Source organism: Globicephala melas, chromosome 15, assembly GCF_963455315.2.
Source record: "Globicephala melas chromosome 15, mGloMel1.2, whole genome shotgun sequence".
In the NCBI taxonomy this organism is placed as follows: Eukaryota; Metazoa; Chordata; class Mammalia; order Artiodactyla; family Delphinidae; genus Globicephala; species Globicephala melas.
In genome coordinates this window covers 17,744,373-17,762,961 of record NC_083328.1, presented here as the reverse complement: position 1 = coordinate 17,762,961, position 18,589 = coordinate 17,744,373, and the positions used below count along the sequence as shown (strand labels likewise).

At 40.9% G+C, this 18,589-nt stretch overlaps 1 long non-coding RNA gene across 1 annotated transcript in view; it reads right to left on the bottom strand.

The window, feature by feature from the left end:
• The window catches only part of LOC132593502 (uncharacterized), a 197,487-nt gene that overhangs the window by 42,762 nt on the left and 136,136 nt on the right, over positions 1–18,589 (bottom strand). Inside the window, exon 4 of the long non-coding RNA XR_009559109.1 lies at positions 1,564–1,701. This is a non-coding gene — a long non-coding RNA (uncharacterized lncRNA). The remainder of the gene's footprint in view (positions 1–1,563; positions 1,702–18,589) is intronic.

The following is an 18,589-nucleotide window of genomic DNA, read 5'->3' as shown; positions in this document are numbered from 1 at the left end:
ATCCTACCAGCTCGGAAGCCCTAATGGAAAGAGTGTTTCTCTTTTCCAGTAGCTCCTGGAAAGTTCCAGGGCCAATTTATCGGTGCAGTTTGGAGCTCTGGGTCTCGGTTCTGGGACTCAGGTTCGGTTCTGGAGCCAGAGTGATATATGCTGACTGAAGGACAGAAAATGAGTGAGGAAATTGGGATTCTTCTGGTGAAGAAAGGAGAGTAGATAATCCACTGGGTCGTCCACTCCACCAAGGAAGGCGAAGTGGTGGGCCAGAAGTGACTGCCTCTGTAAGCCTGGAGACTTACGGTGTGCTAACCCACAGAGCTCCACAGCATCCCCATGGACTCACTCCTATCTTCCCAATATTTTCGTTGTTAAGGAAACTGAGACTTTAAGAAGAAGAATGGGTTGATCTATGCAACGTGAACTCATGTTCAAACTCACATCTGGCTGATTCCAACAGCAGCTCCATCTTTCATTCTGTGTCTTGGCTAGAAAGACAACTGGGAGGTAAAATTAAAAGTGGCCGCAGCTCCGTGATAAAGGCTATTTGGTTGGGTTCCTGTGCACCGATTACTCTTCTCCTCTGAGTTTTAGTTTCCACTATAAAACGACATTTCAGCATTGACAATGTTGTCCTAAATTAGTGGTGCTACCAGGTAGCAGAGGGACCTAGGGGTGACAGTTTTCTGAAATCCTATAGGATTCTGTCTCTTTCAGCCAGCACGACCAACCCTAAATGTGACATGCGGCTTCCTCTGCATCCAACGGCCATGACCTGGGGCAGTCAGTTCAATAATCACAATTATAATAACCCCATGTCACCTCGGTGCTTTGGGTACATTATCTCATTTAACCTTTTCCTTTTCCTAGTTCTGTTCAAACACACAGAAAATAATGTGTCAGACACATATACCCTAAGATTAAACAGATGTTAACATTTCACCATATTACTTTCAAACACTTTTTAAAGAAACAGAATGTTACAGACGCTAGTAAACTCCTCTTCATCAATACCTTTTATTCTTTTCTCTATTTCTGTCCTATCTCAGAGGTAAACTTAATACTGAATCGCTGTGAATGAACCACACATATGTTAATGTTCATTGAATTTTTCTATATAAGCATACACTAAATTATATATATTTATATGCGTGTACTATACATATATGTGTATATGTTAAAATTTTTGCATGTTTTAAAATATTACATGTAATAGCCTTTAAAACTTGTTCTTCCTTCAAACATATTTTTCTTAATTTATCTGTATTGATACATGAGTCTCATTCATTCATCCAAACTGTGATATCATATCCTACAGTGAATAAACCATAACTTATTTACCATTTCCCAACAGAGATTCAGTCGAAAGTCATCATTCCAACCATTTTCCTTTGTCCCTTAGTCCCAGAGCTGTAAGTAATTCCTGTAGTTGCTGTCTTTGTGCTATCTTTGTGTCCTTTATTGCCTTTTATTTACCTAACCAACAATTTTACAACCGGTTTACAGTTCCTTATATTAAACTCTGTTAAAACAGCTGGTGTGGTTTCTGTCCCTTGACTGGACACTTACCGACAGAGCAACTTCACAGTGAATCTTGATGTCAAAGAAGGAAACGTTCTCTCTTGATTTTTCTCCTTCAAAATTGCCGTGATCTTCTTAGCCTTTACTTTTCCACACCGGTTTTATGGTCCTTCTTGTGAAGTTCCACTAAAATAATTAATATTAAGCATTTGGATATTTAAATATCAATTGCATAAATTTATAGCTAAATGTGTAACGAATTGACATCTGAACTGCGATTTTTCTGATCCATGAACACAGCATGGTTTTCCCATTTTTTTAGGTCTTCTCATATATTTTTCAGAAGGATATTATATTTTGCTCCACAAATTTTGTGTCTGTCCTCTGCTGGATATTAATTAATTTATAGGTTTTGTTGTTATGGTACATTGAATCTTTTTAATTACTGTTTTTAATTGTTTCGACTGGTGTTTAAGAACACAATTGATTTTTTTCTGTATATTGATTTTTTCTGTATATTAAGCAACTCACTGAACTCTTATATTTGTTATTAATATGACTATATTCTGTAGCATTTTTCTTTTTTTTTCTGTAGCATTTTTCTGTGTAATCACATTAACTGCAAATAATGACAGCCTCATTGCTTTCTTTACAACTCTTATACCTTTTATTTCTTTGTGTGTATGTGTGCAGGTATGTGTGTGTGTGTGTGTGTGTGTTTTGTTACACTATCATTGTTCCCTCAGTTCAATACTGAATAGAAGCACTTCCTTTTCTGGCCAAGATGGAGCTACAGGAATTGGATTTACCTTCTCACATTTTTTAGACGTTCAGAAACATCTAAAAAAGTCATTTAAAACTTTATGAAACAATGGTTCTCAAGATATTGGAATTAGTCAAAGAAGGTCAGTGACCTCTGAGAGACAGGAAACAAACCAGGTAGGCTCTGGATTGGCCCAACTTACCGCCAGGAGAAAGTTTCCAGGCTGCAGCATGAGGGGGTGGTGACCCCAGGCAGAATCAGATCCACCTGAGACAAGAAGATGAGGCTGAGAGACTAGGAACCCAATGTGGCTAGAGTTCACAGGGCTATTCAGAGATCTTCGGAAATCTGCGGAAGGCCCCCAGTGAGTCTTCAGCTGAGTACTGATCAGCTCATGAATGTGACAAACCGTCACCCCCTCCCCAAAGTTAAGTAAAGAACCACCATAAAGGATTAAGACATATAATACTCAGGAACTACACAAGACCAGGAAAGAATGCCTATCGTCACCAGCCACGTCAGAAAACCTCATCATTCACAGAGCACTGGGTAGAGTACCAGAAGGATTTTGTCACAGTGGTGGGGCACAATTAGCCCTAAAAGCTGCTCTGGCCCTGCCTAACAGTGCTTAAATGCAAGACACAAAAGGATCAAATAGGTTTCAAGTAATGTAATTACACGTAAGAACAAAGCTCAAAGTAGTCATCGGAAAGGAAAATATCTAGTCACAGCAAGGTGGAATTCAAAATCAAAAGTGGCACTCAAAAATTACTGAGCATACAAATACGCAAGAAAATACAACCCATAATAAGGAAAATAATCAACTAATCAAAAGCGATGCAGAACAGATACAGCTGATGGAATTTATAAATAGAAGCTAGAGAAAACATGGAAGAGGTTAATTAAGCACATGGAACAAAGAGAAACCACCAAATCAACTGCTAGAGATGAAAACTAAGATGTCTGAGATGAAAAATTACACTCGATGGGATGGATTAACAACAGACAAGACATGGCGCAAGAAAAGATTAGTGAAACTGAAGAAACGGTAAAAGAAACTACCTGCAATAAGACGCAAGGCTTTTAAAAAATAGACAGCACTTCAGTGAGCTGTAAGACAATGTTAATTTCCCTGATATACATGAAATTGGAGTACCTGAAAGGAAGAATGGAGAATAAAAAATATTTGAAGAAATAGCAGCTGAAATTGAAATGTACGAAATATATGAGTAGACATTTTGCCACAGAAGATATACAATTGGCCAATAAACACATGAAAAGATGTTGTATATAATGAACAATTAATGAAATCAAATTCAAAGCACCATGAGACATGATTTCACATTGATTATAATGGAAATCATCAAAAACACAGATAATACAACTATTCGGAAGCTTATAAAGAAACTGGAACCCCAAATTATTGCATGTAAAATGATGCAGCCACTTTCGGGAAGAAAGGTTTGGCAGATCCTCAAAAATTTAAACATAATTTTTTTTTTTTTTTTTTTTTGCGGTACGCGGACCTCTCACTGTTGTGGCCTCCCCTGCTGCGGAGCACAGGCTCCGGACGCGCAGGCCCAGCGGCCATGGCTCACGGGCCCAGCCGCTCCGCGGCATGTGGGATCTTCCCAGACCGGGGCACGAACCCGTGTCCCCTACATTGGCAGGCGGACTCTCAACCACTGCGCCACCAGGGAAGCCCCTAAACATAAATTTAACATAACATGCTATAATTCCACTCCGAGGTATCTACCCAAGAGAAATAAAAGATTATATCTGGACAAACACTTAAACCCAAATACTCATAGCAGCATTATTCATAATAGCCCAAAACTTGAGACAGCTCAAATGTTCATCAACTGATGGATACCATTCAGAAATAAAAAACAATGAACTATTGATACATGCAACAACGTAGATGAACCTCAGAAACGTTATGCTAAGTGAAGGAATCCAGACCCATCACCACACACTGTAAGACTCCACTTATATAAAATGTCCAGAAAAGGCAAATCCAAAGAGTCAGAATAAGATTAGTGGTTGCCTGGAGCTAGAGGTGGGAACAGGGAATGTCTGCAAATACGCAGAAGGGATCTTTATTGGTGATGAAATATTCTAAAATTGAATTGTGACGTTATCACACAGGTCTGTAAATGTACTAAAAATAATTCAGTTCTGTACTCAGAATAGGTGAATTTCAAGATATATACAGTATACCTCAATAAAGCTTTTAAAATGACTATGAAAAGAATAAAAGACAAAATACAGAGAAATTACTTGCAAATCACATTCTTGATTTTTTAAGATTGCATCCAGAACATATAATAAGAAAACAAAATGAAAGCAGTATTTGATAAAAAATTTGAACAGATACTTTACCCAAGAAGATATAGCTGGCAAATAAGCATGAAAAGATGCTCAACATCATTAGTCATTAGAGAAACACAATGAAACCCCAATGAAATACCAGTACACACCTATTAGAATGTCTAAAATTTTAAAGACTAACCACGCCAGGTGTTGACAAGAATGTGGTACAGCTGGAAATTTCATACACTAATGGGAATATAGGAATGTGGAATGGCTCCAGGCACTTTGGAAAACAGTCTGGCAGTCCCTTAAGAGTGAAACATACACCTTACTTATGATCCTGCCATTCCACTCCTAGGTATTTATACAAGAGAACTGAAAGCACATGTGTATACAGGACTTGTATACAAATGCTCACAGGAGCTTTATTTGAAATAGTCAAAGCTGGGAACAATACAAATGTTCAACAGATGAATGGATAAACAAACTGTGGTATACCCAGGATGGAATACTTCCCAGCAATAAAAAGGAGTGAACTACTTATGCATGATACAACATGGATAGATTTTAAGGCGGTTATTTGAATAAAAGAAGGCAGATGCAAAAGGCACATATTGTATTATTTCATCGGTACTGAATTCGTTAAAAGTGAGCAGCAATCTATAGCAACAGAAAGCAGATCGGTGGTTGCCTGGGGTCGGGGATGTATGGCAGGCAAGGACAGGCAGGAGGGGGAATTACAAAAAGCACAAGGAAAGATTCGAGGGGTCATGAACATGTTCCTTATCTTGATTGTGATGGTGATTTCATGTGTGTGCACATATATCCAATCTTATGTGCAATTTACTAAATATCAATTATGCTTCAACAAATCTGTTTTTTAAAGTAGCAAAAATATGGACTAGAAGCAGAAATGCAGGCATACTTGTTCCATTGCCAGCTCTAAAGAAAATGCTGCTTAAATTTCACCGTTATGTATGTTTGCTCTTGGATTTTGGTACTTGATGCTTTTGGATGAAAAATATTACATCTCATGCTCTTTTTTTTTTTTTTTTTTTTGCGATACGCGGGCCTCTCACTGCCGTGGCCTCTCCCGTTGCGGAGCACAGGCTCCGGATACGCAGGCTCAGCGGCCATGGCTCACGGGCCCAGCCGCTCTGCGGCATGTGGGATCTTCCCAGACCAGGGCACGAACCCGTGTCCCCTGCATCGGCAGGCGGACTCTCAACCACTGCGCCACCAGGGAAGCGCTTTTCGTGGGTTTTGAACTTTAAATCAATAGAACCATACTGTATTATTCATTGACAATTTGCTTTTCTCACTCAATGTATTATGTTTTTGAGATTCATCCTTGTTGTTACTTGTAGCTGTAGTCCATTTTCACTACTGTTTAGAATCTCATTGTATGTACCAAAATTTGCGTTTCCATTCCAATGCTGATAAGTATTTCCAGTCCTTCTGCTGTTATTAAAAGGGGTTGCTACGTACATTCCTGTATGCAACTCATGCTGCCCATCATCTTTATCAGAGAAAGCCAAAGTGTTTTCCAAAGCAGTTATAAATTTATAAATTTATCCTCCCACCAGAAACGTGTAAGATTTGCCATCATGGCCTCACCAACAACTGATATTGTCTGTTTGTTTGTTTTTTGGTGGGGGGGAGTTTGGCCAATTAGGAAGTATGATATGAAATCTTATGGTTGTTTTAATTTTTATTTCTCAGAATATTAATGAAGTTGACCATCTTCTTCAGTGTTTAATGACATTTGTATTTCCACTTCTGTGATAGCCTTTATAAGTTGATTATCCATTTTTCAATCTGATTATTTGTCTTATTCATGCTGACTTGTAGTTCTTTATTTTGCCTAATACTCATCTTTTACCAATCTTGTTGCAAATATCTTCTCCCAGATTTTGGTTTTTATTTTAACTCTCATCTTTGTGTGTTGGTTTTTTTAACAGGAATTTTTATGCAGTCAAGTTTATTCATTTCTCCCTTTATGATTTATACTTCCCACATATTGTTTTCAAAATATTGTTCCCTGATGCATAGTCACAAATATATTCTCCAATATTGTCTTCTAAAAGATGTTATGTTTGCCTTTCACATTTAAATCTTTAACCCAGCTGGAATTTACTTTTGTGTATAGTATGAGGGAGGGATACAATGACTCGTCCATCTCATTGTTACACTGTCTTACTTAGTACAGCTTTTTCATGATTTTAACCAATAATTTTATACTAGTTCTTAATATGAAGTAAGCCAGGTTTCCTCTCATTTTTCCCCTTTATGGGTATCTTATTCTTAGCCCTTTACTCTTCCATAAAATTTAGTATTAGCATAAAATGCTACAAAGAAAAAAAAATCCTGTTGGACTCTTAATGAGAATAGCATTGACTTTTCAGATCAACTTGGGAAGAACTGGCAGCTTTGTGAAACTGTCTTCTTATCCATGAGCATAAAATATCCCTTTATGTCTCCTTTAACATCTTCCAATAACATTTTATAATTTTCTCCTTAAAGGTTTCTTACAAATCTTTAGATTTCTATTTCTTTATAGATACTATTATAAATGGTACATATTTTATTACAGTTTCTACCTATTGATGGCTGGTAACTACCAATGCCATTTATTTTTATAGATTAAATTTTTGTGCAAGAGTTGTGTTAAATTCTCTTACTAATTCTAAGAATTTATCTGTAGACTCTTTTGTGTTTTCTACATAATCATACCATTTTGGGAATACTGAATTTTTCTTCATCTCTATCTTTATAGCTTTTATTTCTTTTCTCACATTACTGTGCTGTCTAGGACTTCCAGTACAACACTGAATACAAGTAGTGACAATAGATATTACTTTCCTGTTCCTGATCTTAAAGGGAATGCTTTCTTCAATTTTTCTTTAAATGCAAGGTTTCTTAGAATATTTTTATAGCAGTCTAAGAGAAATTCCCTTCTATTCTTCTTTTGCTAAGAAATGTTATCAGTTTTTTCTATATATACTGAAATTATCACAAGATATTTCTCCTTTAATCTGTGAATGGGATGAATGACATTAATCGACTTTCTAATGTGATCCAAACTCACATCCCTGGAATAAAGCCAAATCAGACATTACATATTATCTGTTTAATGTATTGATGAGTTCTTTTTTGATAAAACTTTGGGCTTTTTCCATCTACGTTCACCCATGTGATTGGCCTGTAATCTTGCTTTCTTATGCTGTCCTTGTTAGCTTTGGGTGTCGATGTTTTGTCACAGAAATGAGTGGAGAATGTTCTCTCTTCTTCCATAGTCAGTAAAAACTTCCAGAAAAGAAAAATCTGAGACTGCTGTTTCATTTTCTCAGCTTGAGTGTTCTCAGTATAAATTTGAATCTCAAATGTATGTGAGGAACAGCCAGCCTGTGGTTTTGAAGATATACAGGGACTTTTCCTACCCAGACATCAGATGGAAATAGACAAACTTGTTGTCTTGCCCCTTTACTGGCAGGTGGATTTTTTTGTCTACTCTCTCAGAAGATGCAGCCTTTTTAAGGGTTCTGTTTTACTGTAGGTGTGGCCTCAGTTTCAACATCCCACCTCAAGGTTTTGTGTGGCTAAAAACCTTGTCTCTTGTCCTCGCTGGATATTAAAACCCACCTCCCTAAGTTGCTAAGATTGACACCCCACCCAAGATGGTCACACTGCCCATTTACATGCTTATTCTTCTAGTTTTCAGCCAATTAAGGATCCCCTTTATTGTCTGCAAACTCATTTATTCATTTAAAAGTATACCTATTTTCAGCACTTCTAGATGTTTCCAGTGGCACTGTCTTTAAGTTTCTAGTCAGTCACACTGTCAGTACCACAAATACTCCTTCAGTGACTCTCTACAATAAACTTTGTAATAAGGGATTATCATCCCAAATTTACAGATGAGGAAAATAAACTCAAATAGGTCAATACTCTACCCAAGGTCATGCAGCTAGTAAATATGGGAAACAGGATTTGAACCAAACTATGCCTTGAGACAAAGTCTATGTTCCTGACCACAACTCCAAATTTCCATCTTTTATTAGTTGCTTGTAATCTGAGATTACCCATTCTTTACCAGGAAATGGTGGGAGGGTCACAATCCTGTGATGCAGGCACAAGCTCAGTCACAGATGTGGCCTAAAGAGGAAATCCTTTTTTTTTTTTTAAATCCCTATAACAAGGAATCTGGTCTCTTTGCTTATTATATGGTTAAAAAATAATAATTTTTAAAAGTAACTTTACACAACAAGCAAAATTAAGAGGCAAAATACAAACCAGAAAATAAAATTGCAGCAAATAAGACAAAGTGCCAACAACCAATATATAAATTACTTATGAAAATCAGTAAGATAAAAACCAGCCTAATGGGAAAATGAACAAGGCAAATAAGCAGAAAGTTCACAAAAGACAAATTGTGAATATGCAACCTCAATACTCACTTTTTTATACAATAGGCCTAAATGTAAGATCCAACTCTATCAAACTCCTAGAAGGAAACATGGAAGAAAATCTTTCTGACTTTGGGTTAGGCAATGGTTTCTTAGCTATGACACCAAAAGGACAATAGGCAAAAGAAAAAAATAGATAAATTGGACTTCATAAAAATTTAAAACTTCATGCTGCAAAGGGTATCATCAACAAAGTGAGAAGACAATTCACAATTTGAGTGGAAATATTTACAAATCATATATCTGATATATATGATTTTTATCCAAAACATTTAAAACTCATACAACTCAAAAATAAAAAGACAATAACCCAATTCCAAAATGGACAAGAACCGGAATAGACTGTCTCCAAAGAAGCTATACAAATTGCCGCCCAGTGCATGAGAAGATGCTCGATGTCATTAGCCGTCAGGGAAATACAAATCAAAAACACAATGAGATACGACTCCACACTCACGAGGATAACTGTAATCAAAAAGACAGACATGAAACTTATATAATGTTATAAACCAATGTTACCTCAATAAAAAATAAATCTGAGAAAAAGGAAAGACAGTAAGTGTTGGCAAGGATACGGAGAAATTGGAACCCTCGTTTATTGCTGGTAGTGATGTAAAAGAGTGCAGTTGCTTTGGAAGACAGCCTAGCAGTTCTTCAAAAAGTTGAATCTGTAGAGTTACCCTGTGACCCAGTGATTGCAATCCTAGGTTTATACCCAAGAGAAATGAAAACATACATCCACAGAAAAATTTCTATATGAATGTTCATAGCACATTATTCATAATAGCCAAAAGGTGGAAACAACCCAAATGTCCATCAACTAATGAATGGGTAAATAAAATGTGGTATATCCATTGAATAGAATATTATTCAGCCGTAAAAAGGAATGGAGTGCTGCTACATGCTACAATGCAGATGAACCTTAAAAACATTATACTAAGTGAAAAAACAGTCCAGTCACAAAAGACAATATAATGTATGATTCTAGAATATATATGAAGTGGAATTTATATGAAATGTTTAGAATGGGCAAATATAGTTACAGAAAATGGATTAGTGCTTGTCTTGGGAGGAGAGAGGAAACAAGGAATGAGTCTAATGGGTACAGGGTTTGTTTTTGAGGGGGCGAAAATGTTTTAAAGTTAGTTTGTAGTGATGGCTGCACAACCTTATAAATAAACTAAAAACACTGAAGAGTACATGTTAAATGAGTGAATTATATGGTATGTGAATTATATCTCAATAAAGCCATTTATAAAAAGAAACAATGAAAAATGAGACACTTCTTTGGCTATCAAGTTGGCAGTTGTTTTTTTTTAATGATGCTAATATCGTGCCTCAGCAAGGGCACAAGAAAATAACTATTAGCAGAAGTATAAATGGATGCATATTTTGTGGAAGACAGTTTTAAACACATATCAAAATCCTGAAAATTGGAACAGGCTTTGCTCCAGCAATTCCCCCTCAAGGAGACATAGCCTAAGGATATATCTAGAGACCCACGCAAGCTTTATATACCACAATGCTAATTACATTCGATTTTTAAATAGCAAAACAAGAAAACTAGAGGCATATTAAATATCCAACAATGGATAAAGACATTATTATACAAATATATGAAAAAATATTACCCATCCATTAAAAATCATGTTGTAAAAGGCAAACAGCAAGAAGAAGTCACCACAATGTTTCATAATAAATGAAAGACCAGGCCACAAAGTAATATGTAGAGAATCATTCTAATATTGTAAAAAAAAAAAAAAAAAAAGCATTACTGAAAATACATACTTTAAAATATTAACAGTGATTTTCTTAATGTGACAGGATAATGGAAGACCATTTTTTATTTTCTTCTTTTTTCTATAGTGTTCTAATTTTCCAGAGAACACTCACAGGGCTTTTAATGACAGGAAAGTAGAATTTTAATGTGTTTTGGATTTTCCACTTTCCTGGCCCATCCTCCCCTAAAATGCAATGATTGATGGGTTGTAAGACTTGAAAGTCAAGGACCCCTAAGTTAGATAATTTCTAAGATGCTTTCTATTCTTAAGACTTCGATATTCTATGCTTAGACTATTTATTTTCACAGCTGGCCTAAGAAATTCTCAGAGACACATTCTTCCTATTTTCTTATAGACTGTGGGCCCCCATTTCCAGGCAGGAAGAAGCTGCAGTCTTGAAAAATAAGGCTATTCAGCAGTCTGGGGACCAGGACACCACAAGATGAGACAAGGCAACCCCTGCAGAGACCTGGAAATGATTTTTCTCTCTCAAAATATAATTAATCAATTTTGTCCAAAGAAGTGGAATCAATATTTTTATAAATGAGATGTTCATATGCCAAGAAGGAATTGTTGCAATGGTCACATAATCTTTCACCTGCTAATCCAATGTAAATTTTATGGGCTTTTTAGCCAATGTCTTCAGCATCTGCCAACCGAACTCTTTTCCACTTTGGCATTCTGATCACGACTCTCCAATCCTCTTGTCCAACCCCCCGGCAGACGCAATGTGCCAGGGTCTCAATAAGCAATATGCCACTAATGACAAAACCTCGTATTCACTGGCTGCCCTGCTCTCCCAGGCCTTTGTAATATTGTCACATTGATCTTCCCGCCCTCCTCTAGGACACAGGGAAATGATGTGCGAGGGGGGACACTGGCAAGGCTTAGATAAATTGCAGCTTGATTGAATCCTTTTAATGCAAGAAACATTTATTAAGTGCCTACTATGCACCACAATGACTCCAAGCACTAGAGCTACAAAGGTAAATCGCAACAGTCACTGTCCCCGAGGCTCACGATTTAGTAGGGGAGACAGGCACGGAAATAAGGAGTCACATTACATCATCAGAGGCTCCACGTTGTACATCAAAGCACAGCATCACGGGAGCGCAGAAGAACAACGAACTCTTCCTGTAGCGATGAGCATCAGTTCCCCGAAATTCTTAAGTGTGAAAAATTGCTCAGTAAACAGATGAGGGTAAGAGATGTTCTGGCAAAAGAAGGGAAGCTGAGAAAAAGAAAATCACATTCAGGGAATGGGATGAGGGAAGGTTCCAGAGAGATGGGCCAGGGCCAGGGCAGGGCACGCTTCATTCACGTGCTCTTTTTACAGACATCTGTTGTTTTATCTACCCTGCAACCATCCCTCCTTCTTCTGGTACAGTACTCCAGTTTGCCTGTGGGGCTCCGCCCCTTCCATCTCCCAATCAGCTGAGGCTAATGGCACCCACTCCCATCATCAACTTCAAGGCTTGGTATGCAACGTGGACCACCCTCATCCTGGTCACAGTGATAGTTTCAGGGGTGGGCACATGGCCCAGTTGAGTCCTGGAGAAGCAAATCCTGGGATTTTTAATAGATGATTGGGAAAAAAGGCACTGACTGTACGTCAATTATATCTCAATAAAACTGGAAATTTTTTTCAAAAAAATAAAAATTTTAAATTTAAAAAGAAAAGAAAGAAAACCACTGTCTTCCACCTGTTGTTACTAGGATGGAAGACTGAAAACCCAAAGCTTGCCAGCACCTGGGAAGAGCCTGCCTGAGAAGGAAGCCAATACAGAGAAAAGGAAAACCAAGAAGAGGACGGAAATGTAGTCCTAGTGACGTCACTTTGTAAACCAAAAAAAAAAAAAATCCCCTTTTGCTTCAATCGATTTGATTGTTGTTTTTTAATTACTTACTGCTGTAAGAGTATTAGTGAACTGATACACCATTCCAGTATTTTGGGAATTAAGCCGGTGTAAAACAAGGCAAGTTAAAGAGGCCTTTGGGTTGACTTCAGATGGGGAAATTGAGATCCAGGGGTATTAAGGGGCTTACTTCAAATCACAGGGCCTGGGAAGAATTAGGGCTCGTGACTCTGGGGTAAGCACTCTGCTTTACAGCACTGTGTCCTGGAAGATTGATAACAACAGCAACGGCAAGAGTAATACCATTGGGTATGACATGGCAGGCACTGTTACAAGCCCTTTACATGTGTTAATTCATGGAATCCTCCAAACTACTCCACAACGTAGGAATTATTTAGTGAAGTAAGGAATTTTGGGGAACATTTCCAACCATCTGAAATGGTTGAACCATCTTTCAGCTTCCCATCTGAAAGACCAAGTTGGGACAAGGTCTAGGACTGAAGTCGCACTCGATCCAGGATGTCCTGGGGTCACCCAGGGAGAAGGAGACCTCAGGGTGACACTGAAGTTCAGGTGATCAGAGTCTTACGACTCTATTAGAGACTTGGGAGTCACTTTTGGGGGAGCAGGACCCCCCACGAGGAGTTTAGGAATATAGGAAATGGAGTCCTTGGAGAAGATCAGGGCTCTAGCCCGAAATGACTTGGGCTTAAGTCCAAGTTAAAGAAACAAAGGCAGAAATGTAGTCAGAGGGCTGGAACTAATGTGACCTCAGCTGCTGCCATCACATGGCCACGAGCAAGGTTAAGCGCTGGAGCCCTGGCCCAGCCCCCGGAGGTGAACTGGCTTGCCCGCTGCAGGGAGCTGCACACGCCCAGCTCTAACGCTGCTCAGGCTGCCTGTGCTTTACCAGCAGTTTCTTCTCCTTGATTAAAACCTCACAGGTTTGACGTATCAACCCTTTAGCTTTGTGTCCCTCCCTGCCCCCTACCTCTTGACCGAAAACATATTTTAAACTCACATTTTGACACTTCAATATTCTCCTTCAGATAGGACTTAGATATTTGCCCACTTGTCCTGTGATGGCAAATAAGTGCATCTCCTATAAATTTTGAAAGGGTGGCAGAATCAATGAATGTATAAATGAACCTCCATGGTGACTACCAAGCGCCTGATACATAGTAAATCTTTAGAAGCCTGTCATCCTGAATGACTACTAGATAGAGTGGATGGATGGATGGATGGATGGATAAATGGAAGGGTGGACAGATGGATGAGTAGTTGGGTGGAAAGATGGATGAGTATCTATGGGTAGAGGAAAGACAACGATCCTTGGCCATTGTTTTACTCTTTAAGATCCCTGGCATAGTGTACCTTTTATTTTTTTCAATAAATACACTGTCTATCCTATGGAGTTTATAAACCAGTGAGAGAGAAGTGGACGGGAGACTAAGCAAATAACTACCCCAATAAGTAATGAATTTCAACTGGATAGGTGCTAGAGGAACTTCCGGTGCTAGGCGGACATATAATAGCAGCTAGAAAATCAGGTAAGACCTCCCCAAGGCCAAGATCGAGAGTACAACTGGGAGCTGGCCTAGGAAAGGGGGATCAGGCTGGGGCAGGGGGGATCAGGTGGGAGTTTTAGGCAACAGGAATTCAGGCTGAAGAAACGCCAAGTGCACAGGTCCAGAGGTATGAAGGAGAATGGCTCCATAGACTACAGGAAGGAAGAACAACACAGCAGGATCAGAATGAACAAAGCTTAAATGTCAAGAGAACAATGGAAACGTAAGGAGAATGCTGGGTCACAACGCAATTGTGTCAGATGTAGGATTCTGTGCTTGTTCCTGCCTGTGACTGCAAGCAAATGAGGGGTCTGGCACGATCAGACCATGAGCATCCCATCTGGAATAGTAATGAAGCTGAAAGAGCTGGGGAGACTGTGCCCCCATTCATTGCCTCCGAAAAGGGGAGCAAAGAAGGCAGACCCACGGGCTTCCCTGGTGGCGCAGTGGTTGAGAGTCCGCCTGCCGATGCAGGGGACATGGGTTCGTGCTCCGGTCCGGGAAGATCCCACATGCCGCGGAGCGGCTGGGCCCGTGAGCCATGGCCGCTGAGCCTGTGCTCCGCAACGGGAGAGGCCACAGCAGTGAGAGGCCCGCGTAACACAGAAAGAAAAAAAAAAAAAAAGAAGGCAGACCCCCTTGACCATTTTTCTGCCCTATTTTCATCAGCCTCCCGGTGTGACGGTTTGGCTGTCGATGTAATCTCATTCTTTCCTTTAAGTGAAGTAAACGGCTGCCCTTCTGTTGGGAAGAGCCTAGTTCCCATTCACCTCAACATCCGTGGAGGCACAGGGATCTGTGCAACGCCGTGAAGCAACGCCATCCTGCTTGTTCCCTCCAACAAGCTTTGTGTCCCTCCCTGCCCCCTACCTCTTGACTGAAGACATATTTTAAACTCACATTTGACACTTCAACATTCTCCTTCAGATAGAACTTAGGTATTTGCCCACCTGTCCTCTGATGGCAAATAAGTGCATCTCTTACACTCTTAGGCAGAGTGCTGTTGAGTAGATTGGTGAGTATATCTAAGGCTTCAAGAACTGAGCTGTCCTCCCCATAATAGCACCTAGTTTACTGAGTGCTTACTCTATGCTTGAAACTTGCTGTAAGTGTTACTTGAATTATCTCATTTACTCCTCCCAACATCCCTATGATGACATTTGACATGATGCCCACTTTACTGATGAAGAAACTATAATTGAGAACAGCCGTGTCACTTATGCAGAGCCACAGTTAGTAAGTGGTGGACCCAACAACCAAACCCAGGTCTATCTTACAAACTTCTACTCTTTCTACGAAACTACACTGGGTATGGGTGGTCTTCCTTTGATGCCTTAAGCACTGGTCAAGAGCAATTTCACTAGCCATTGTTTTTGCCGGACATTGGGTTCAGAGAACTGTTCATTAAGACTAGAAGACACATACCCACGGGGAAGGCCTCCAGGTTTCTACACGCCTAGCCTGAATTCTTATGGACTAATCATACAGAGCCTGGGCCCTACACCTTGCCTTGTGGGATCCCACCATTTATGTGGCTGTGTTTCTTAATCAAGCCATAGATTTCCCCATGCAGTCTTGCCCGTACTTGGACACAGAGCCTTCTGCTGCGGTGAGGATCCAATACATACCAGTCTTCATCCAAAATAATTCTCCCTCAGAGATAAGGGTTGAGACCTCTCTTGCATCTCTTGCATCCGCAAGAGGGAGGCGATATGGGGATATGCGTATATGTATAACTGATTCACTTTGTTATAAAGCAGAAACTAACACACCATTGTAAAGCAATTATACTCCAATAAAGATGTTAAAAAAAAAAGATCTGACTCCCTTGGACACTCCCTCGGACACTCCCTCGGACACTCCCTCCTTAAAATACTTCTTTCATAAGCGTCCAGGACATCAGTCTTCTGCTTTTCCACCTGCCTCTCAAAGCCTCCCCGTTTTTGCCTTTCTTGCTAGCTTTACCTCCTGCTTCCTAATGGCGCTGGCCAGAAAGGCCAGGATTTGCTTTTCAGACGGCTTCTCTAGCTACACTCACTCCCAAAGCGATCTCACCAAGTCCTCTGCCTTTAAATGTTATCTACAAGCTGGTGATTCTAACTTCCACTGGGAGGTCCGGGCTCCTACATACAATCACCTGCTTATCTCTGCCTGGATGCTTCACATTTAACATAACCAAAGGGGAACCCAAACGTACGGCTACTCCCCTGGCAGGCTGCCCCATCTCGGTAATGGCCCCTTCAGCTTGGGGTTATTCAGGTGAAAAAGCCAAGACTCATCCTTAACCCTTAGCTGTCTTCCACACCCCACGTGCAACACAACAGCAAGTCCTGCTGGCTCCACAGGTAAACTTTATTCCGAATCTGCCTTCTTCCCATTACCTCCACGGCTGCTTCCAGATCACCAGCAGGACCCTGTGGGGCTGCTGGGCACAAAAGCCTTTCTGGGTGCCCCATTTCTTGGTTACAGGTAATAGGCTTCATTCAGCCTCCATTGACCTTCCCTGAGTTCCAAAGAGCAGGTTCAAATAGCTGCTAATCAGGGAAGGGAGGGGATGGGAGACAAGGGAGAAGCAGTCAAGAAACAACAGTGCAGCCCTGGGGCAGCGTCCCGGTTCCCCCTGAAGGGATACACATAAGAATATCTTTGAGCTGTTTTGCAGATACTGAACCCCACCTGGTGGAAGAAGTTAACTGTATGCTGCCCACAAGCGCGTACACTCCAGACCGGTTGGAACCAGAAGGTGGATGAGGCTGACTCCCGGTTACCTCACCGCCAACCAATCAGAAGAATGTCCACAAGCTGACCACGCCCTCTTTGAACCACTACTATAAAACTCCTCACTACCCGCTCCAGGTCAGGACACAGAGTTTTGAGGGCACTAGCCTGCTGTGGCCCCCTTCGCCTGGCAAAGCAATGAAGCTATTCTTCCCTACTTCACCCAAAACTCTGTCTCTGAGATTTAATTTGGTGTCAGGGTGCAGAGACCAGATTCGGCTTCACTATCACCCCTTTACTCAAAACCATCAATGACTACTCATCACACTGAGAATAAAACCCGTCACCAAGGCACTCGCTCCGCGACCTGGTCTCTGCCCAGCCCTACGCCCCTGCCCACCTCACTCTCACCTCTCTGCCACATGGGCCTTCCTGCGGCCCTGCAGTCACTCCAAGCATCTCAGTTCTTTTTGCCTGGAATGTTCCTTCCCCAGATGTCGGCAGGGGTGGTTCCCTCCCTTCATTAAAGCCTCAACTCAAATATCACCTCCTTAAAGACAAGTCTCCTTAGTTTCCTTCCTAGCATTTATTACCGCCTGACATTAAAATTCACTTGTTTATTCTGTCTCTGCTGCTGGAGTGGGAGTTTCCTTGAGACAGAGGGTTTGTCTTTCCGGAGCCTTGTTACCTACAACAGGCTGGGCGCATGGTACACACTCTATAATACTGATTGAATGAATGGACGGATAGATGAATATCCAACTTACTAATAAGAATCTCCACTTAGATGACCTATCACGCATGGAACCCAAACTCAGTATGCCCCGAACTAAACTCTCCACTCGCCACATCAGTGCTCTGCCCACACCCCCTGGATCCCTTTACTGGTTGTTCTGGGCATGCCGTCCTCCTGTGGCTTCCACACGCAACAGCCAGCACCAGCGTTGCTTTGTTGGAGGGCTGCACACAGGCTGCAGAAGAGACTTTTCCTGTAGGTGCACAGGGCCAGAAGTGCCCAGGGATTGATGTCGCCACCGAGGGCATTCTTTAACCAAAGATTGACAGGTGCAGGAGTATAAATACTCCGGGTCCCCTGCCCATGACAGGGACCCCTCTGAAGCGTGAACTTCAGGGCTCCCCTGTGGGTCTGAGTAACCATTGCCCTGGACTTTGCTACTTATCATACCACTGCTTGGTCTCCGTCCCTTCCCTAGGTTCCTACTTCTCTACCAGTTTTTTCTGGGATCACTTCCTAACGAAACACTTGACAGAAAGAGGCCTCTGCTTCCCAAACCTGGTCCTCCTGTCTCTCCATCTCAGTGATGATACCTCTGCATATTCAGCGATCCAAGCAGAGACCAAACCCACCCCACCCTCCTTCTCTATCTAACCCCACCCATCAGTCTCCCTCGTCCTGACCGCTCTCAGTCTTCATCCACTTTCCTCCACCCCTCTCCCACTGCCCGCCTCAGGCTGGCCCCAGTCGTGTTGCTGGCTGACTGAAGCCTGATGGTCACAGGAACGTAAACATTCTGCGGACTGCTCTTAGCTCACCAACCAGCGCAGTCACAGCGTAGCCCTTAAAATCATCCACAAGGTCATCTCCACC